Below are 22,753 nucleotides of genomic sequence, written 5' to 3' on the forward strand. Positions count from 1 at the left end.
TGATTGAGGGTTGCAGTTCTAAAGGTCTGATACTTTTTTTTTTTAGAATGTTAACTTGAAGAGACCTATACAGCTCATCATAGTCTATCTTGAGTAACCAGTTTCTTCTGCTCACAAAATAAGTTTTCCTCTGTCTAGCAACCTCGCTTGGGGGAGCAGTCAACATAAGTTTATAGAGAATAGCTTATGCTAGCCTGGGCACGGTGCCTCACGCCTGTAATCCCAACACTTTGGGAGGCTGTGGCGGGTGGATCACTTGATGTCAGGAGTTCAAAACCAGCCTGGCCAACATGGTGAAACCCCATCTCTACTAAAAATAAAAAAATTAGCCGGGTGTGTGTTGCATGCCTGTAGTCCCAGCTACTTGGGAGGGGCTGAGGCAGCAGAATCGCTTGAACCCAGGAGGCGGAGGCTGCAGTAAGCCAAGATCCCACCACTTCACTCCAGCCTGGGCAACAGAGTGAGACTCCATCTCAAAAACAACATCAACAACAGACTAGCTTATGCTAAATTAGTTTCCTTTTAAGGTAATAACAAATTCGGAAGATAGTTTATATCTAACACTGTAACAGTTACATTTATTTGCTTACCATGTGCATTAAGCTAAGTGTTTTACATTATTATCTCATCTGATAACCTTATAAAGTATCTAAAGTCCTCATTTCTATAGGTGAAGAAAATAAAGCTGAATGATTAACCAAAGCTAAAGTAGTCTGCTCAGAATTGCACTGGTGGAGCCAGTGCATGGCTCCACCTACGTTGTCTGACTCCAGACTACTACTGTAGACAACTTCTACCATGCGTCCATTATGTCCTTTTTGAAATGAGTTGGAGATATATCACCTGATTTTCTATCAGGTATTGAGAAAAGGTTGTTTCCTTTCTCAATCTTCAGTGGATGAACATCTGGTTGAATATCATACTGAGAAGTTTGACAAAAAGAAGTGAGTTTGGAGGAGGCAGTTGGTAGGGGTTTCCTATGGGGATGGATATAAATCTCTGGTGTGTGTGTGTGTGTGTGTGTGTGTTAGAACACACACACCTACTTGAAATAAAGAATTGTAAGTATTAGAAATTCTTGAAATGAAGATTCAATAATAAACAGATGGTGTGTGTGTATATGAGGAGGGGAAAATGTGAAAATGAAGATTATAAGTAATAAACTGGGCATTGTAAGAGTCTGGAAGTATAAATAAATTTTAGAATAATACATTTGGGATGGAGGAAAGAATAAATTCAGAATAGAAAAAGGAGTAAATTAAACAGGAAACTTTAATATGGTTATGGATGGAAAACTAAAATATTTGTACAGAATGGAAAGTGAGTTGTTCCACTTAATATGGAAGTCGATGACTTAGGACCGTGACAATCTAAAAGTCAGATATGTAGCACTACTTCTGGATGTATGAAAAAGACTATTGGCCTGAAAATAATTTTGTTTTCCTTGATCTTTACTAGCTTTTGGCAGTCATGGAAGTCACCGAATGACTCTTGCAGATTAACAGATATTCTTTATGAGACAAAAGTATTTATTTTCTTTTTCTTTTTCCTTTATTCCTATTCTCTTTCTCCCATCTCTCATTCCATTCTCCTCCATTCCTTCTAAGCCTTTGTCTTAGGATGGGCATAGGCAGGTGTTGCTCAAACCTTTAGTTGTTCCTGAAAAAGGAATATAAAGTCTCTTTATGAAATACACTTTTTTCCCTTAATGAACATACTTATTTAAGTGAATACTGTTCTTCAGAGTAGGCAATCTGCTTTGAAATCTACTTCTAGTATGACTGTCAGTTCAGATTGAGACATACAAAAATGAAGTTCTTGCCTGGCTTCGTCACTTCGTGACCTCAGTCACCAGAATCTGAATAACTTTGGGTATTTGGAAAAAATCAGATCCTCTCTTGAAAGACAAAGATTTGGGGATCTGAAGGTAGTTGCAAAATAGGCAATTGCTCAAATCTTTTGTGAAAATATGGCAGTGTCTTTGCCATGTTCTCACTTAAGATAAGAATTTATATTTATTTTTGTATATCTGTGATAGCACTGGACTAGCAGCTCCTTGATGTTCAAGCTTGAGCCTCATTGGTCCCTGGGGAACAGTGACATACTGCCTTTGGAACAGGATCATAAAAGCAGCAGAGTTAGTGGTAAGCCCTAAATCTTCCAGAGGAGGGAGTCAGTTCGCCAACTCCAGTTTCTGCTAGCCTGAGATACTTATCATGGCACACATAAAAAATGATTATAATTGTATGGCAGACTAGAGCCAGGCCCTCCCTGGTTCCTTGGAAACTGTGGAGTGGGGGAATGGGTCACAATTTCAGCACATCTGTCATCCATTCTTGGCACACTGTTTGGAAATCTTTGCCCTGGAGAAAAGGAATATGTTACTCTGTTTAATACCTTCTGTTTGTTTAGCATGTAATAATTTACAAAGCACTTTCACATATATCCTCATTTTATTTTTACTCCAGCCATACCAAACAGGTAGAGCAGATAACATCACCACACTAGAAATAAAGAAATAGAGATTTAGGTAAAGTGCTTTGTCCATGGTCACATACCTAAAAAGGGATGGATCAGGAATTTATACCCTCAGTGGAAAGAGCCCCTGGGTTTAAGCCTGTGATCTGTAATCTCTAAAATGGCCAGGACCTTAAGTGTTTTGTTTCGGTGCTATATATTGCCCAGGCTGGTCTTGAACTCCTGGGCTCAAGCGATCTTCCCACCTTGGCCTCCCAAAGTGCTGGAATAACAGGCATGAGCCACTGAATCCAGCCTAAGTATTATAAATTCTTGAAATAAAAATTCAAGTAATAAGCAGAAAATGGAAAGGATGTTTTTTCTATTCCTCTAATCTCTCCACCCACCACACCTCTCTCCCAGTTAATTTGAAAAGTAGGTATTGGGGAATCACATGAAATATATGAGGAAGCTGTAAACCTGCACTGTCTAATGCCAGGGACGCTAGCCATGTGTAGCTATTTAAGGTAGTTAAAATGAAATACAATAAAAGATTCAGTTCCTCATTGTACCAGCCACATTTCAGTGTCAGTATCGTATGTGGCTGGTGGCTACTTTATTGGACAGTGCAAATTTAGAACATTTCCAACAACATTGGCCAGCCCTGATAAAACTTTAAAGTACGACATGATATGATGTGATACATAATTCCTATGTTGTTGAACCACAAGTTTAAAAATCTGCTACCCATGGTGCCTAGCAGTTTTTATTTTAGCTGATGAAATATTATTGCCATGTTCTCTCTCAGCTTTTTGTTTTAACTAAATCCAGATGGTCAAAGTCTAAGTCTAATGTTTTTCTTGGATATTTGGGGATTATAGTTAGCTGCTTTTCTAGGATAAAGATGTCAGCTTCATTAAGGGCATGAGTGTTTTCTGTCTGCTTTGAGCTGTACATCTGTATGTCTTGCTGTCTTGTTGACATCCTTTCTTGAATATCTCAAAGGTATCTCAAATCCAGTATGTCTAAAATGAAACTGATTTCCCCTTCCCTCCCTACAAAACTGCACAACGTTGGTTCTTTGTTCCTTTTTTCAGTGAATGACACAATTATCTTTTCATTGTAAAATCCAGAAAACTAGAAGTGATCCTTAATTCCTTCTCCCTGATAGATCCAATGATTCAACAAGTTTTTAAAATCTTACTTTCTACATGACTCTTGAATTTTTCTATTTCTTCCTGTTTCCACTACTGCCACTTCATCTTGCCTGAAACTTTTACAGTAGCCTCCATTCTTATCTATCCTCTCCAATTCATTACCCATCTTGAAGGCACAGTGATTTATTTTGAAACACACATTTGATTGTCACTCTCCTTCTTCCTCCCCCAGTGCTTTTATGGCTTTCCATTGCTTCTAGGATCAAAATAAAACTGCTTAACAGCGTTTAGCTCTCCAGACTCATCTTGTACCACGTTCTGCATAACTCTCCAGTTCAACCATGCTGGCCTTCTTTAGTCCTTTGTATGCACCTTGCTCCCTGCCATTTTTGCAAGGCTTTTGTACATGCTTTTCTCTCTGTCTGGACCATTCTTTCTTTACTTTCATTTCATTTCACTTGTTAGTTCCTAGTCATCCTTCACACCTCAGCTGAAGTTTTGCATCCTTAGAGAATATGCCAACTTCCCACATTAAGGTAATAGCATCATACATTTCCCACAGTTTGCAATTTACATTTATTCATATGACTATAAGATTTTCTTTCTGTTCAGTGGCCTGTAAACTTCATGAAGGTAAGGTCCATATCTTGTTTTCTTTTTTGGCTCATTTTTGAATCCCTAGAACCTAGCTCAGTACTTGACACCTAAATTTGACTTATTAAATTTCCAAGTTAATGGTATTAAGGATTTCAGTTCATCGAGTTTTGTAATACAAGAATTTGAATATGAATTTTTATAAAAATAGTGTTAAAATGGTAGTACAGTTTGAACATTCCTAATCCAAAAACTTGAAATCCAAAATGCTGCAAAATTCAAAACTTTTTGAGCCCAACGGGATGCTGCAAGTACATAATTCTGCACCCAACTTTATGTGATGAATCGAAGTCAGAATGCAGGTGTACAACAGTTTCCCCAAGAGAAAAAAGACCTACCTAGCCCCCTTCAGCTGCCATATATCTTTTCCTCACACACCCAGATACACCTACGCAAGCATGCCCACAAAGGGCAATATAATGCCATGTGTATGTGTAAGAAATGATTGGTTATTGGTAGCATATAAGTTCAGAGACAGGAATGATGGTGATGTCAAACAACCACAGATTGTCCACATGAGTGGCTGAGATAGTGACACCTTTGCTTTTGGATGGTACAGTGTATACAAACTTTGTTTCATGCAAAAAATTATTGAAAGTATTATATAAAATTACCTTCAGGCTATGTGTATAAGGTGTATATGAAATGTAAATGAATTTTGTGTTTACACTTGGGTCCCTTCCTGAAGATACCTCATTATGCATATGCAAATTTTCCAAATGCCAAAAAAATCTGAAATCCAAAACACTTCTAGTCTCAAATATTTTGGAAAAGAGGTAATCAACCTGTAATTAAATTTTCAGTTAGACTATTTCTTTCGAGTGTATGGAAATAAATTATTAGGCCGGGCACAGTCGCTCACGCCTGTAATCCCAGCACTTTGGGTGGCCAAGGTGGGTGGATCACTTGAGGTTGGGAGTTCGAGACCAGCCTGGCCAACATGGTGAAACCCTGTCTCTACTAAAAAATATACATATCCAGATTAGCTGGGTGTGGTGGCCTGCACCTGTAATTCCAGCTACTTGGGAGGTTGAGGTGGAGGATCGTTTGAGCCTAGGAGGCAGAGGTTGCAGTGAGCCGAGATCGTGCCTCTGCACTCCAGCCTGGGTGACACAGCAAGACTCTGTCTCAAAAAAAAAAAAAAAAATGTGTTATTAGTAGTTATATAAAATATAGCAATATAGCATAGTATTCTTAGATTATTTTGTAATAGACCCTTTTATTTTTGGATGGTTTTAGTTTTACAGAATTACTGTGAAGATAGAATAGAGCTTCCCATACCCACTTTCCCCTATTATAAGATAGGCTGTGCGCAGTGGCTCATGCCAGTAATCCTAGTACTTTGGGAGGTCAAGGCAGGTGGATTGCTTGAGCTCAGGAGTTCAAGACCAGCCTGGGCAACATGGTGAAACCCCATCTCTACCAAAAATACAAAAAATTAGCTGGACATGGTGGTGCTCATCTGTGGTCTCAGCTACTTGGGAGGCTGAGGTGAGAGGATCACTTGAGCCCAGGAGGTGGAGGTTGCAGTGAGCAGAGATTATGCCATGGTACTGCATCCTGGATGACAGAGTGAGACTCCATCTCAAAAAAACAAAAACAAAAACATACTACATTAGCATAGTACATTTGTCACAATTAACCAATATTGGCACGTAATTATTAAAGTCCATATTTTATTCAGATTGCCTCACTTTTCCCCAATGTCTTTTTTTTTTTTTTCTGTTCAAGGATACCATCTAGGATAGCATATTACCTTTAGTGGTCACGTATCCTCTCTTTTTGACAGTTTCTCAGATTTCCTTGTTTTTGATGACAAGTTGATAGTTTTGAAGATTACTGCCTGGTCAGGTATTTTGTAGACTGTCGCTCAGTTGGGACTTGTCTACTGTTTTTCTCATAATTAGACTGGGTGATATGTTTCTAGGAGGAAGATCACAGAAGTAAAGTGCCATTCCCATCACATCGTATCAAGAATACAGACTTTTTTTTTTTTTTTTTTTTTGAGGTAGAGTCTCATTCTGTTGCCCAGGCTGGAGTGCAGTAACACAATCTTGGCTCACTGCAACCTCTACCTCCTGGGTTCAAGCGATTTTCCTGTCTCAGCCTCCCAAGTAGCTGAGTCCACAGGTACATGCCACCATGCCCGGCTAATTTTTGTATTTTTAGTAGAGAGAGGTTTCACCATGTTGGCCAGGCTGGTCTTGAACTCCTGACCTCAGGTGATCCACGCACCTCAGCCTCCCAAAGTGTTGGGATTACAGGCGTGAGCCACTGTACCCGGCCAAGAATACAAACTATTAATATGACAGTACCATTGATATTAACCTTGACTACTTGGCTTGAGATAATGTTCATCAGTTTTGTCCACTGTAAAGTTACTCTTTTTCCCCCCTCCTTTTGTATATTGTACTTTTTAGAAGACAGTCTCTCTGTGAAGCACACAATCGGGGATTGGGGAATTATGCTTTACCTCTTTAAGGGTGAAGTGTCTACATAAATTTTTGAAAAATCTTCTGTAAGGGTTTTTTGTCTATTCTCCCCTTTCAGTCATTTATTTATATCAGTCTGACTCATGGATATTTATTTTATACTTAAGGGTAAATCCAGTAGTTATTTACTTTGTTGCTCAAATTGTTTCAGCTTTGGCCATTGGGAGCTCTTTTAGTTGGTTCCTGTATTCCTTTGACATACTCCTGTCATTGTGAGACTTTTGTTCTTGTTTTGTTTGTTTGTTTGTTTGTTTTTGAGCACTTTTAACTTTCTGGTATTACAAAATGCTCTAGGCTAACCTTGTGTATTACCTACCACAGGCCTAGAATCAGCCTTTTCTCCAAGGAGCACTGATTCCTTCTATTGGAGAATAGTGTTAGAAACCAACATCTGGGCACTATGTTTGCTCATTGCTATTGGAATGTCATTGCTTCTAGGCCCTCCCAGTGGACAGAGTAAGGAAATATATGTGTGTACACTAACTCATGTATATACGCATATCTATAAATATTTCTATATGTAACTATATATATGTTGAGCTATATTTTTAGTTTATTTCCTGTGAGCATTTTTCATTAAAAAAATTACCTGTGAATATTGAAGGGGTTTATTTTACATGGTTTTGGGAATTTAGTAACAAAAAGTAACTCTCCAATTATCCATTGCTGAGGGACAAAAGCAGTTCAGATAATACCGAATAACAGGTAACCTGTTTGATCTTTGAATGAAATCAATTACAAAAGAGATGACCACCTCTCTTGGTTCTTGGTTGGCTTCACTGCTAACGTTCTGGAACTGAGCCATCTATGAAGAATGAGGCTACAGCATACTGAATAATTTAATTTACAGCTAGTTTTCTTTTCAGAGAGTAATTTAGTTTTCAGAGTCTTATCATTTTGCTTCTCATTAGTTTCTCTGTAACACAGTCTGAGTGGGGAAATTAAAAAGACTTCTGCAAACAGTCAGTTTTGTTACCTAAGAGTTGGTTATGGTGGTAGAGATAGGCATAGTTGAAACATCTGTTAGGTTAACTTTTAAATTGTTTCTTATTATGCATATAATTCAGAATTAACTATATTTTGTCAGGGCTATTTTTGAATTATCTAGACTGATGTGTTTATCTTTTTTTTTTTTTTTTTTTTTTTTTTTGAGACAGAGTCTCAATCTGTTGCCCAGGCTGGAGTGTAGTGTCACAGTCTCAGCTCACTGCAACCTCTGCCTCCCGGGTTAAGTGATCCTCCTACCTCAGCTTCCTGAGTCAGTGGGACCACAGGTGCGTGCCACCATGCCTGGCTCATTTTTTAATTTTTTTTTTATAGAGACGAGGTTTTGCCAGGTTGCCCAGGCTGATCTTGAACTCCTGGACTCAAGTGATCCACTGGCCTTGGCCTCCCAAAGTGCTGGGATTACAGGCTTGAGCCACCATGCCTGGCCCGATGTGTTTATCTTAATAAGCAACCTGAACTTAATTTATCAGTATGTAAAAGAACTTGTAGGTATTTAGCAAAATAGCTTTTACAGATACCAGATAGTTGTTAATATAAAGACAGAAGAATAATGTAAATTATTCTGTATTATCTTCTTTGGTTATTCTACTTATAAAAATAAATGTAATATACTTTGAACATATTGTGTGGTAAGCCATTTCCAGTTCTTTTGCATTGGACAGTAAGGAAAATGATTAGTTTTTCTTCTTGTTAGGAGAACTGTCATCGTAGAAAACAAAATCATTTTAAATTGTTTTGACTGAAAAGCGTCTATATTTTGGATATTTTAAACTCTGAACATATAGTTTTAAAATGGAGTCATGTATGGTAACTCAATTTTTTATTGTAAACAAGTCAGTTCAACTTGAAAATTAATATTCAGTTACGAAATCAAAACAAGTCTTTTCCAGATTTTAAGCAATGTCATCTTGGTATAAGCTCTGTTTTCTGAATATAAACCTATTTTCATTGTAATTTCTAAAAATCCAGTAGGTTTCTGGATTTTGTAAAGACGTAAATACAGATATAATTGTGCAAATTTCATAATATTTTATTTTGAGGTGAGAATTTTGTTATAGTTTATAAAAGATATTTTCCTCTTCAGATCTCAGGGCTATTTTGGGATCTACAAATAAGTATGACCACTAGCTGCTTCAATTCTTGCTATTCAAAAGGTTAATAGTCTTTAAGTTAAATATAATGTGATATTATTCAACAGAAAGAATATGTTTTTCCTTTTTAACCTCGAACAAATTCTGTATCTGATGTTTAAAAAGTATTTTTAAAAGTTGTGGTAATATAAAAATGTGTGGAAATTGTGGCTGAAGCATTAAAAATAACTTGCGAAATAAATATATTGTAATGGTAAAGAAAAAACTGATCTTACCATTCTGTTCCTGTTTATCCATGAATGAGAAAAGATGGGCATATTCCAATAGATTTCATCAAAAGTGAAAAAAATAGAGCCGCTTAAAAAAAATCTTTAGAATAATAACGATCTCTGGAATATCAAGTCTAAAGAAACTAAGCAAAATCACTTTAAAGCAAGTCCAAGTTTTGTTACTTTTTGTTCTTAGTGTTTTCTGTTTACCACCTTTTATTGTCCTTGACTCACCAGTCAGAAGTTCTTGATGCTGTATATCATTATTTATAGTATTTTCAAACTTTTTTTTTACTAAAGTACCTTTAGAAAGAGTAATAACTCTTCAGACATTTCTTTGAAGACTCATATTTTATCATAAAAATTCAGTAAATTTCTTTGAAGACTTACGTGTGTTGTTTTATTCAAGTGAATTTTGCTTTAGATTCTATCATATTTATTTTAGTGAAAAATAATGTAAATTCGTATTCCAGTGTGATGTGCCATGTTTATCTTGTCTGCTATGGTTGTATCTGCCCTCCTGTGTCTTGGGCATACCACTTCAGACCACCTGTTATATGAGTATCTGAATTTGAAAAGCTCACATTATGATTTATGTTCAACAACACTCCTGCCACAGATCCTTTATCATTAGACTTCTGAATCTTTAAACTCAGTGTTGTCATGGAGACTCTGAAGGGGTTTTAGGGATCCTGGCAAATCTAATACCTCCTGCCCTCTCTTTCCTGGGTGCTAAGAAGACCTTAAATGCATTTAAGAGTGGTAGAGTATAAAATTCTCCCTCACTAAAATTTGGGAAAGGATCTTATAAGGTTTTCCTCTGTATAGATTTGGTCTATTCAGTATGTATATATAAAAATGTGGTTTTTATAGTAAAATCAAAGCAGCTGCAAAGAGTTGGATGGATTTTAAACTTGAGGTGACAAATTCTAATTAATAATTCACTTTGTAGGTCTTTGGTTCTTACACTCTTTTGTTAGCAAATACCTCTGGCTGATTTACAGTAGAACCCCCAGAGATGACTTAACGACATTTTGGCCTCCAATATAACTGGTCTGTGAGGGCTGAACATCAGTGGTGGTTTTGTAGTAGTAATTTATCACTCTGTTTTAAAGACAGCTTTCAAAGATAACTGAATTCATACAAAAATTAGAAAATGTATAACCTAAACAGCACAAATTATATAGGTCATTAACTTCTTAAGTCTTGTTACTCCCATGTATTTTGTTATCAAAGTTATAAACAAGAAGACCTTTAAGAAATAAATATGAAGTGGATCAGAGCACTTAAAGAATGAGCCAAGATAGCACCATTGTACTCCAGCCTGGGCAACAAGAGCGAAACTCTGTCTCAAAAAAAAAAAAAAATTTTATATATATATATATGTATATATATAAATATAATATTTAGTACCTATCTCTGTAATTCTCAGAAATTTGATTTATGTTTCTCTATCTGCCTTGAGTTATTTGGTTTTTTCCAGAGCTGAATGATAATGATGTACAGTAGTCTTCCCATAGTCTTGGGGGAGATGTTCCAAGACCCACATACCTGAAACTGTGGATAGTCCCAAACTCCATATGTACTAAGTTTTCTCCTATACATACATACCTATGATAAAGTTTAATTTGTAAATTAGATACAATAAGAGATTAACAACAGTAATAATAAAATAGAACAATTATAACAACATATTTTCTTAGTCTGTTTGAGTTGCTATAAAGGAATACCTGAGGCTGAGTAATTTATGAAGAAGAGAGGTTTATTTTCAGACTGTGGTTGACAGCTGATAACAAACTGTGGGAAGCTAAAACGTGGATAAGGTGGGAGATGTACTATATTTTCCTCATTGGTGCTGTTTTATACAGGGGGTCAAATGATAACTCCTATTTCACAAGAAAGTAAGACAGCAAAAATGAACTGCCTTAACCTTCCATTTTTCCATGTTACTCTTTACTATCTCTACAGGTTCCTTCTTCCTTTATTCTGGCCTCACTGGAAGAGATTTTCTCCTTTTATTTAAAGGGTAATTCTTCTACCTTTGTTTAGAATTTTTTACTGTTTTTAAAAAACTTTTAATCTAATTTTAGACTTGCGGAAGAGCAAAAATAGTAGAGTTCCCTTACATTCCTCACCCCATTTCCCCAATGCTAACATCTTACATAACCGTAATATAATTATTACAAGTAGGAAATGAACATTGATATAATATTATTAATTAAACTGTAGCTCTTATTAGAATGAAACCAAATTTTCAACTACTGTCCGTTTTCAGTCCCAGGGTCCTATATAGGAACCCACATTGAATTTAGCAATTTCTCCATAGTCTCTTTTAAAGTTTCTGACATTTTGCTTGTCTTTTATGACTATGACACTTTTGAAGAGTACTAATCAGTTATTTTTAGAATATCTGGCAGTTTGGGTTTGTCTGATGTTTTCTCATGATTGGATTGAGCCTATGCATTTTTGGCAAGAATACCACAAAAATGATGTTGTGTCTTTCCTAGTGCATTGTATTGAGGAGTTTATGATATATGTCTTACTACTTATGACTACTTGATCACTTGGTTGAGTGTGCTGTTTTTACACTGTGAAGTTACTATCTTTCCCTTTTTAGTTGGTAAGTATCTTGTTGGAGTTACATGGAGACTGTGTAAATCCTGTTTCTCAAACTATTGCTCTCTAATTTTAGCATCTATCAAGTGGATCTTGTCTGCAGTATTTGTGGTATTTGCCTGATGTTGATTGTTTCCCACTTTGCTTGCTATGTTAATTTACTTATTGTAGTCTATTGTGAAGAAGAGTTGTCCCTTTTCCTCCATTTACTTATCAGATTGTTTATATCAATATGGACTCATTAATATTTTACTCTTTGTTTTTGATCTAGTACTATCATTTATTTTGTTGCTGTATTTGTTCCAGCATTGGCTGTTATGGGCTCCTTCAGGTTGGCTCCTGTGTTCTTTCAACAAACCCCCATCTGTTTTTGAAGTTTTCTTTATTTTCTGACACCATGTCAGCATGTGGAAATTACTATGGTTCTGAGAGTCAGAATTGTTACAAAATATATCGTGTATCCAGAGAAGTGTCACTCCATCCTTAGCCTTGCTACCCTGTTCCCATGCCCTTTCCCTCTTCTTTCCACCCCTTTCTCACCTGCCTGGGGTAGGTAACCTATCTCTTTAGTTTCTGGTTTATCCTTCTGGTGTTTTTTGTTTTTTTGTTTTTTTTTGCTTTTTCAGTAGAAATGTGTATTTTCTTATATCCCCCTTCATTCTTACATGAACATAACATACCATAGGTTTTTTTTTTGCTTTTTTCAGACTTTGCTTTTTTCAGTTAACACTGTGTCCTGGAAATCACTTCATATTATAGAGATTTTCCTCATTCTTTATTTCCCCCCACAGTTGCATAACTTGGATGTACCATAGTTTATTCAGTCACTTTCCTATGTGCCATGTTCCTACCATAGGAAGGTAATTGAATATGGCACATCCAAGTTTCCAGTATTTTACAATTACAAAGAATGCTGCAGTGTGTATTTGTCTTTGTGTATTTGGAGGTATATTCCCAGGGTGGATTCCTTGAAGTGGAATTGCTGGGGTCAAAGGTAAGTGTATATGTCATTTTGTTACACATTACCAACACTCCCTCCAGAATGGTTGTACCAATTTGTATTCCCATCAGCAATGCATGTAAATGCCTGTTTCCCTTACATCCTCACTAATGGAATGTTTTGTCATATTTTAAAATTTTTGCGAGTCTGATAGATGAGAAATGGTATTTCAGTGTTGTTTTAATTTGCATTTCTCTAATTTTGAGTGAATTTAAGCAATTGTTACTTATTTGAGGGCCCTTGTAATTTTTTTTTTTTTTTTTTTTTTTTTTTTTTTTTTTTTTTTGGTGAATTGACTATGTCTTTTTTCCTGTATCTGATTTTTGGTCCTTTTTCCCTTTGTTTTGTTGTTTTTCCTCCCATTTTAATGTTTATAATTTAATAATCTCTTGATTGCAGACAGGTATGGCTGTTTGGTAGTATTCAGAAACATTACAGTAATGGTAGTTTTTTCAATTGGTGTGTAGTGCTCAATAATTATATATGAAATTGCTGTCAAACCAGTAAGACTGCATTTATGCATCCATCATTTTCAGGATTGTTGATAACCTGGGCATATTTCCCCAAATAACTTTGCCTCCTTGCGTCACAAGGCCCACTTCACTCACATTTACCTCAGTGACAGTCTTTGGTAATAACACCCAAAGTTGTATACAGTGGGAATGAGGGATTCTTCTTTACACCAAGTATTGGTAGGCAAAAGGTGGCTTTCAGTTCAGGTTGTGTTACATGGACTTTCTTGAAACGCAAGCCCATTGGCCTGTTGAATCTTTCATATTTAGGTGGTTTTCTTGTAAAGCCATCTCCAACAAAGCAGACTTCAGTAACCATCCTCCTCCATGCCTTCTTCTTTCTCTTTCCTGTTTGAATAACTTCATACTTCTTTTTCTCCCTGGGCACATACTTCAGGCAGAAGGACTTTCCATTTTCCCTCATTCTCGTTTCGTTTCTGTTTAATCATATTGGAAAGTACTTTAGCTCGAGATTGTCTCTCTGTCCTACAGTTAGGCAGGTACTGCTCCCTGTGGAATCTTTTCATCATTCTTTTGTTTGGTGTGTTTCTCTTTTCATGCATCTTGATGGTCTTTTTTATTTGTATTTTCTCAGCATGGTGCTGTTTATGATTAAGCTTAGCCTTCAGACCAATCATTTTCTTTGCCTTCTTTAAACATTCTTGAGCTTCTCGACTTCCTTCTTTCTCTTTCTCTCATGGTAATCCAAATGGTATAGCATTTATGGTGTAATTCAATATATTCATTCTGTGGCATGGTGACGGCTGCAGAGCGCCCAGAAGCAGCCCCTGGGGTGCAAAAATGCTCTCCTTTCCCTTTGTTTTTAGAAGTTCTTTATATATTAGCCTTTTATGGTGTATATTGCGAATATTTCATCTTAGTTTGCTTTGCATGTACTGTGTGTGTTGTCCAATTAAAAAATTTTATGTAGTCAATATTTTCTTTTATTGTTTCTGGATTCTCTTTTCCCTATACCAACTTTGAGCAGAATTCATCCATTTTTTTCTAGTACTTTCTCTGGTTTCATTTTTTATATCTAGATTCCTAATCCATTTGGAGTTTATTCTGGAGTATGATGTGAGACAGAGATCGAATTTTATATTTTCCAAGTGGATACCTAGTTTTCCTGGCACCATTTATTGAAAAGTCCATCTGTACTTTAGTGAGTTAAGATGCCACCTTTGTTATTTACTAAATTTCTGGGTATATTTGAGTCTAATTCTAGACTTTTTAAATTCCACTGGTCTATTTATGTGCTAGTCCCACACTGCTTTAATTATAGATGTTTTTTGGTGTTGTAGTGTTTGATAGAGGTGGTCTCCTTGTGGTTTTCCTTTTTCAGTGTTTTCCTGCCTATTCTTGCATGTATGATTTTCCACATCAACTTGAATATCAACTTGCCAAACTTTACAAAATAGCTTGTTAGTATTTTCATTGTATTGTATCAAATTTATAAAGTAAGGGAGAAATGGCATCTTTATAATGTTGTCATCCTATCTTAGAATGGGGATATCTTTCTATTTGCTCAAGTGTTCTTCAGTGTCTTTCAGTGGTGCTGACATTTTCCTTGTGTAGTTTTTACACGTTGTTTAGTTTATTCCTAACTATTTAATCTTTTTGTTGCTATTATAAATGGGATTTTCTCTGCCATGATTTTCCCTGATTATTGTTTTTGTATAGGAGAACTATTTTTTTCTATGTTAGTTTATTATCTTGCTACTTCATTGAATTTTATTTTTGAGTTAATTTTATTATTGATTCTTCAAAGGTTTTTAGGCTACCATTATATCATCCGCAAATAGAGATAGTTTTACTTTCTTCTTACCTATTATTCCTCTGATTGATTTTTCTTAACTAGTTGATTTGGCTAATACCACTAGTATGATGTTGAATAGCAGTAGAAATGGCCGGGCTCGGTGGCTCATGCCTGTAATCCTAGCACTTTGGGAGGCTGAGGCGGGTAGATCACCTGAAGTCAGGAGTTCAAGAGCAGCCTGGCCAACATGGCAAAACCCTGTCTCTACAAAAAATTAGCTGGGCGTGGTGGCAGGCACCTGTAATTCCAGCTACTCTGGGCGGTTGGGGCGGGTGCTGAGGCAGGAGAATCGCTTGAACCTGGGAGGCAGAGGTTGCAGTGGGCCAAGATCGTGCCACTGCACTCCAGCCTGGGCGACAGAGTGAGACACCGTCTCAAAAAACAAGAATAGTAGTAGAAATGGTGGGCATCTTTGCCTTTTTACTGATCTTAGTGGAAATGCCTCTGTTATTTCTTTATTAAATAATTTAATGGTTGTAGGACTAAAATGTATATATTTTATCATGTTGAGAAATTACCTCCTAATTCTTGCTTCTTTGAGTGTTGGGTTTCGAATGGGTGTTGAATTTTGTCACATACACTCCATCTCAGTGGTATGGAGAAAATTGTATGTTTCCTACCTGCCTTAGATTTATGAATACGGTATGTACTAATAGATTTCCTAATTGAACCAATCCTTTACCTCTAGGATAAATCCCATTTGGCCATGTTGTATTATTTTCTTAATGTATTACATTCTGTTAGCAAACAGTAAAATCGTTCCCTCCAGTGTATTTCTAGAGTAAAAATTTGTTTCTTTGCATTATTGTAGCTAAAATGGTGTCTGGTACTTATTTGTGTGTGTATTTATCTCTGTGATTAGATTCAGAGTGCTTTTAGAACCGGAACTAGAGTTTACTTTTTATCACCCTTAGTGCCTAGCAGAATTCTTCATATGTAGTTGGTATTATCTCAATTTTACTGAACAAAAATAGAAGCAGTAATAGCACATTAAACTTTTCTTGAATGAAATTTGAGTATCATGTTTCACTTAGACAGCAAACAGTCACATCAGTCCTAAAGAGCACTACTACCACATGAAGGTCGGAGAGATCTGAGTTCTGGTCTGGAACTTTGTTTTACATAGGTCACAAAAACTAACATTTTGGCATCAGACATCACAGTTTTTTCATGTGTCAGTTGACGCTCTGATCTTTTACAATCTGTTTCATATCTAAATGATCTTATGAAATTAATTTTTACTTATTGCAGTGTTCATTTTTACATTTTGCCAAATAATTTTTCTGAATTTTTATTTGTCTTTAGAATGGTTTGCCTGTTGTAATTAATAGATATACATATGATTATAGATAATTTTGAAAAGCAAATTCTGAATACAAATAAATTAGTTATTATTTTCCCCATTTTTTAGTTGAACAAATTTAACCTTCAGAGAAATGGCGACTGATTTAGAGGAATTGGTAAGGCTGGAGCACAATATGGGGTTTTCTGTCTCCAGTTACAGTGTTTCTGTGCCAATCTGCCATCTGTTTATGTGACACAGTGCTAGGCACAGTGTTTCTTCAACTAAGCCAAGCTACTGTGATTCGGTGTGATAAGTTTTAATGTAGGATTTAGAGCTGGATTATTTATGTTTAGTCCAAAAATCAAAGACGAATTCTTTGCACAATATGTATTCCTTGCGGGGGATTCAGGGTTCCTTGTGATTTAAAATAGCTTGAGTGTTTAACATTTGGCAAAGCACTGTTGTAGTTACAGGTAATCCTGAAAAGCTAGATAATTATGTATACTGTACGTATCTTAGTTCATGGATTTGATTTTTTTAGGATCAGATCTCTGAATCTATCCTGTTGAGAGATGATCAGAGGAAGATTGTGCATGTGTGTTCTAGTAAAGATTGACAGCCTAGCCAATGATGAGATTCATAAAAATAAATGAAAGTATTCTGTTTGTGGTTTACTGTTGTGAGTTTTGTCTTTGTAATTGTCACTCTGTTAGATGCTAAACTAGAAATTTCCTGCTCAATAGGGAGTTAAGTCTGAATGACAGTGATCTGAAGGAAACTACTGCCAAGCAATTGATTGTTCATACTTGTCTGGAAATTAACATTGAAATCCATGTTATGCATTCCTTGTGTTTTTAGCTATACCCAAATGTGCAGCATTCATAGGGAACATTCTTATTAAATTTAAAAAAAGAACAGGTACGTGAGTATAAGCTGAATTTATCCTCCAATTTAAAAGCATTATATGAGTTTACAGTTAACAAAAGTACAGTTTAGGAATATTTTATGACTTTAAAATTCCCTACTCATTAGTATTCTGCTAATTTAAACCTGCATTTTTAAAACTTATGGGTCAGATTTGTTTACCAGAAGAACAGTAGCCTAACAGGCAACATTCATTGAGGGCCTATTAAGCGTCAGGCATTGTACAAGGTTTTACATATATCATCTCATTTAATGCTACAATAACCCTGTTGATGTTTTCTCCCATTTTATAGATTAGGCAACTAAAACTTGGAAAGGTCAACATAGCTTTTAAGGAGCAGAGCTATGATTTGAGCCTAAATGAAAGAAAAGATGAGTAAATTTAGGAAACTGTATAGAAAAAAACTATTTAAAAGTAGAAGCAAGAAATTGGGGAAAGAAGCAAATTAGGTATATTTTTATAACAGTGACAACAAAAAAGGCAAAGAAATTGCATTAGATATTTATTAGTTTATCCTGAGATTGTAGTCTTAATTCTTCTTTTCTGTCTGTCCTTCAATATAGTAACACTAGAACATATACCTATTTCTAATATTTAAGGAAAATATACAGATTTTGCACTCTTCTTTTGTGTAACTCAGACATCTGAAAAGTGAATTGAGTACAGATCCTGCATCCAAGGTCGTATTGTTTAATAGAGGAAATTTAAATGAAATAAAATGCAGAATAATAATTCCTTTAGCGTGGTACAAGTCAAGCATTGTGGCAGTTCAGAGGAGTAGCAGCCAGGAATATCAGTGAAGGTGCCATTTATTCTGAAGTCTTACAGCGTGGGTGGAATTGGAACTACTTGAGCAAAAGCAAAGACAAAGAACATTGAGAAATATGTATGGAGAAGAGTAAGTTTGATTTCATAGGGTATCTGAAGAAGCATGATTGGTAGAAAGAAAACAGGTCAGACCATAGGAAGGATTTTGAGTGTCAAGCTGAGGAGTCAGCTTTTACATTGTAGACACATCGGGGAGGGAGACAGACCATGTTAAAGATATATGTAAGTTATTTTATAATGTAATGTAAACTAGTGTTTACTGTTGTAAAGCATAAGGGGCTAGAGCAATGAAGAATGCTAATTGACATAGATTGGTCAATGGTAGCCCTTCTGAGGAGTTGATGTTTGAGCAGAAACCTAAATGAGGTGAGGAAGAGAATCATGTGAAAATCCAGGAGTAAGAACTTTCCAGACAGAGCAAAGAGCAAGAGCAAAAATATTAGTAAGATTGGTGTGTTTGAGAAACAGTGGAGAGGGCTCTGTGGGTAGAACTGCCTGTCAGGAAAGATGGAAAGGAATGTGGTTCAAGATGTAGCTAGCAGCTAGAATGGCTTTCCCTAGAGTAAATGAATTTCTGTATCATCTGTGTTCAGTAATTATCCGGATTTCACCATATTTGCCTTATTCATTCATTTATAATAATAGGTTTGAGAATTACCTTCCTACTGAGGCCATGAAATTGCCAAGATAGATAGAAGAAAGAAAGAAACACCAAGGCTGCAGACAGTAACATTTATAATCATATTTCAAATCTGTCTTGATTGTGGTCTGTTTTAGAAAAGTACACTTAGGGTACCCATAGTGACAAAGTTACAAAGAGTAGCTGTGCTGGTAAATACTAGTGTTATTGGAACTACTTCAACATTTGTTCTATCAGTCTTGAGCTGAAATCGGTGTGCTGTAATTTTACATTTGATTTTCACAACAGCTGTGTTATATATAGGTGAGGTTAAAAATCTCATTTTATAAATGAGGAAACAAAGTTACACAAGTAAAGTGAGATGCAAAGGATAAAAAGAGACAGAACTGGACCTTAAGTCCGTGTCTCTTAATATGTTGGTTAGTTCTGCAATTTCATTAAGTAGACTTATTCACCTAATAGTTTTGAACCATGTTGAATTACCACTTTGTAATAAATACATTAACCACTTTTCAAAGGCCATATTTTTACTAATACAGAAGGAAATTCCAAAAACTATTGAATTATGAATTTAATAGAATTAGTTTTTTTCATAGGCAAAAATCTGAATAATTTCATCTGACACAGAAGACATTTGTGCTTTTTGGTATTGGAACAAAATATGGTCTCTCTTGAGATGCATAATTAGTCCACTAAGCACTGCAGCCTTCATTGTCTGAAGCCATAACTAAAACGGTTAGAATTGAATTAGCTTTCTGTCTTTCTTTTCTTCTTTCACTTTCTTTACTTTCTTCATTGCTTTGCCTGGAATTGACTGAACTTAAGAATTTGATCCTTTAAATAGGAAGAAAATATAACTACTTGATAACAGAACAAAATAGCTACTTGACATATGTAGTTAATAACCTGAACATTGGAAATATTTCACAGTACTTTTTATTGCATTTTCAAATAACTTTAAAAAAGTAGATTTAAGAAACAGCTAGAAATACTTTATTATACCACTTTGTTTTTGTTTGCTCAGTGGTAAACTGGATTAAAGAGCAATGTAAATGTGTTTTAGAAAATATAATGTCTTATGTAGTTCCACAAATCTAACCAAGGCTAAGGCAAGTTCTTTTAGATCCTTTCTAGAAAGTTTCTACATTGTTTCTAAGCATTTTAGAAATTACGTTTTACTATGAATAATATAATGAATAGCAGGAAACTTATTTCTGGTGTGCCTTTCTTTTGCATTATTAAGATAGTGTTTTAGTCTTTGGATGACTCTTATTTTCCATATGGTATTAGCCTATAAATACTAAATTGTCAAATGTAAAGCCATTTATGTTAGTGTCAAAGTGTATTTTCAGGATTTGAAAAACGTAAGTAGCACGAGAAAAAAAGTACATTGACTTTTAAATTTTAGCCCTAAGTCTTGGGCAGCTACAGAAAGGGCTATAGACTAGGGGTTGAATTGTCAGGGAGGAGAATTACTGTGTATCCTCAGGGTAAAGATGAAGTTAGTGGAGATTTGTCCACTGTCCAAATTGGCCAGTATGAAGAAAGGAGGGGGAGAGTATGGTATGAGAAGCAGCTAGAGACGTAGGTAGAGGTCAGACTGTAAGCAGTTTTATGAGCCACGTTATCGCGATTGTAGTACTGAGAAAGTTTGCTGGAGTGCTATTTGGTCCACCAAAGGACAGGGGGGAAGCTATTCTCCCCCAGTGCAGTTGAAATGGGTTACATTTATGAGATTGAGTGAAAAGACCCATAGGGCCTGCCAATCTAAGAGGCAATTTATAGCATCAGGCAATTTACAGAATTTCTCACCCTTGACACGATTGACATATTTGGGTAATTTTTTATTTTGGGGAATTGTCTTAAACAGCATTGTACAATGTTTTCCAGCATCTCTGGCCTCTGCCTTCAAAATGCCAGGAGGACACCATTCCCAGCTATAACAACCAGACATTGCTAAATGGTGGGTGGTGGGGAGGTGGTGTCAAAATCCACCCCCAACATCCCCAGTTTGAAAACCACTGAGCTGTCAGGATCAATGATAACATGTGCATATTTTTGGGCAGTTGATGCCATTTTCAACAACAGGCTTGTTATCCTGTAACTCCTAATTTCCAGGTGTCCTAGTTTAATTCTGCAACTGCCAACTGCTAGGAGTAGGAGGTTCCTGGATGCAGCTGTCTCTAAGGCTCTGGTATTAGCAGAAGACAGCCCTAATGATATAAATGGTGGTTAATGCATCAGTCTGCAGTTGTTGGAAGTGAAGGGTCAGAGTAAATTAAGATGGGTGCTACTCTTAACTGCTCATGATAATATGGAGATAAAAGAAACAACAGTACAAGTTGTCAACATCAAGAAAGCAGTGTGTTTGAGTCATATAAATGTCTGAATGTGTATATATATATATAACATATATATATATACACACACACATATATTATATATGTTTTATATATATATATACACATATATAGTTGGGAGGGCCTGCTCATGTATTTCAGTCACTCTAGGAGAGGCAGTGTAATATAAAGATTAAAAACTCAAACCAGATTGCCAGGTTTGAATCCCCAGGTCATCACTTGCTAGCTGTGTGTTGTTAAGCAAATTTCCTAATCTTTCTGTTTTCTTACGTGTGAAGAGTATTGGTGTGAAATAGGAATAATAATGGTACCTAGGTCAGAGATTTGTTGTGAGGTTAAATGAGATAATGCACATAAAGTTAGTAGAATTAAATCAGTTAATATGTAAAATTAATGTGAAAAACAGAATAGTTCCTGATATGTGGTGAGTACCCATTAAATGCTAGCTCTTATTATTGTTGTAGAGCTTCATTTGCAAGTGGATACATTATTTAAATTAGTTAATTTCCTTAACCTTTTTAGGGTGCAGTCTCCTCATCTGTAAGATTGGGAAAATCATATTTACCTCACCAGGATTGTTGTGAAGGCTGAATGAAATGATTTATGTAATGTGCTTAGCACAGTGGCTGGCATGTAGTAAACTCTCAATAAAGGCCAGATTTTTAGTGATTAGTGTTAGGATTAGAGTAGGCAACTATGAAGGTATCAAACAAATTTTATAGCATTCTGACATTCTAAAAACTTGCTAGACCATTTCAGAGTTATCACCTGATACTCAAAAGCATTCATAAAGAGACGGGAAGACCATTTTCCATTTGTCCACTTCCTGATTGTAAATCTGATGTCAAGGTCTGTTGTAAGCAAACTAAACCAGTTCCAGCTCATTTACTTAGAAAAGGGATTTACCAAGAGGCTATGAGGTAGTGTATAGAATTGCCTGGAGCGTTGGAAAACCAGAATCCAGACCCACATATCTAGGAATATTGATCCAAATCATGGTTGAGCAGTGGTCCAGTGACGGCACTGTTGCTTAACACTGGATTTTGGCAGTTTGCACTGCCAATACCTGTAGCTCTGGTGACTGGATGCTGCCCCTATAGTCATTTCTGACCTAGAAATTTGATCTTGCTGGTTATTTTTGCCTCCTAGTGAGTTCTTTGATATCTTTCTTCATAACCCTAGTTTCTGATTCTAAGTCTGGGATAAGTGGACTTTGATTTGGCAGAGCCTAGATCATGATGGCAGTGCCCTAGAGCTTGGGAAAGAATAGTATTAATGTAACTGAATATAGCACTCATATGTCAAGCGCTCTTCTAAATACTTTATGTTTTTATTTTATGCCACAACAATGCTATGAGGTAGGTACTATTATCATCTTACAGATGAAGGAAGAGAGCTTTAGGAATTTGCCTAAGGTTCACAGCTAGTGGAGGAGCCATGAATTGAACACAAACAATCTGGCTTCAGATATTTGCTTGAATATCTGGTATTTTGAGCTTTTATGTAATACAAGGCGGGCTCTGCCCTTTCCCAAGCCTCACAATGTGGAGGCTTTCCCCAACTTTGGTTGGGGCCTGGGGCTGGGCAGCCAAAAATAAGGAAATATACATCATACTTGGCTAAAGTCTTACTTGGCAAACCAG

General features: G+C 36.1%; 1 protein-coding gene and 1 pseudogene across 4 annotated transcripts in view; one reads left to right on the forward strand and one right to left on the reverse strand.

Annotated features, from left to right (window-relative positions):
• ARFIP1 (ADP ribosylation factor interacting protein 1) overlaps nucleotides 1-22,753 on the forward strand; it is a 129,395-nt gene that overhangs the window by 2,967 nt on the left and 103,675 nt on the right. The window lies entirely within an intron of this gene.
• Nucleotides 13,162-14,012, reverse strand: LOC129034845 (ribosome biogenesis protein NSA2 homolog; annotated as a pseudogene).

This window comes from Pongo pygmaeus, chromosome 3, assembly GCF_028885625.2.
Source record: "Pongo pygmaeus isolate AG05252 chromosome 3, NHGRI_mPonPyg2-v2.0_pri, whole genome shotgun sequence".
In the NCBI taxonomy this organism is placed as follows: domain Eukaryota; kingdom Metazoa; phylum Chordata; class Mammalia; order Primates; family Hominidae; genus Pongo; species Pongo pygmaeus.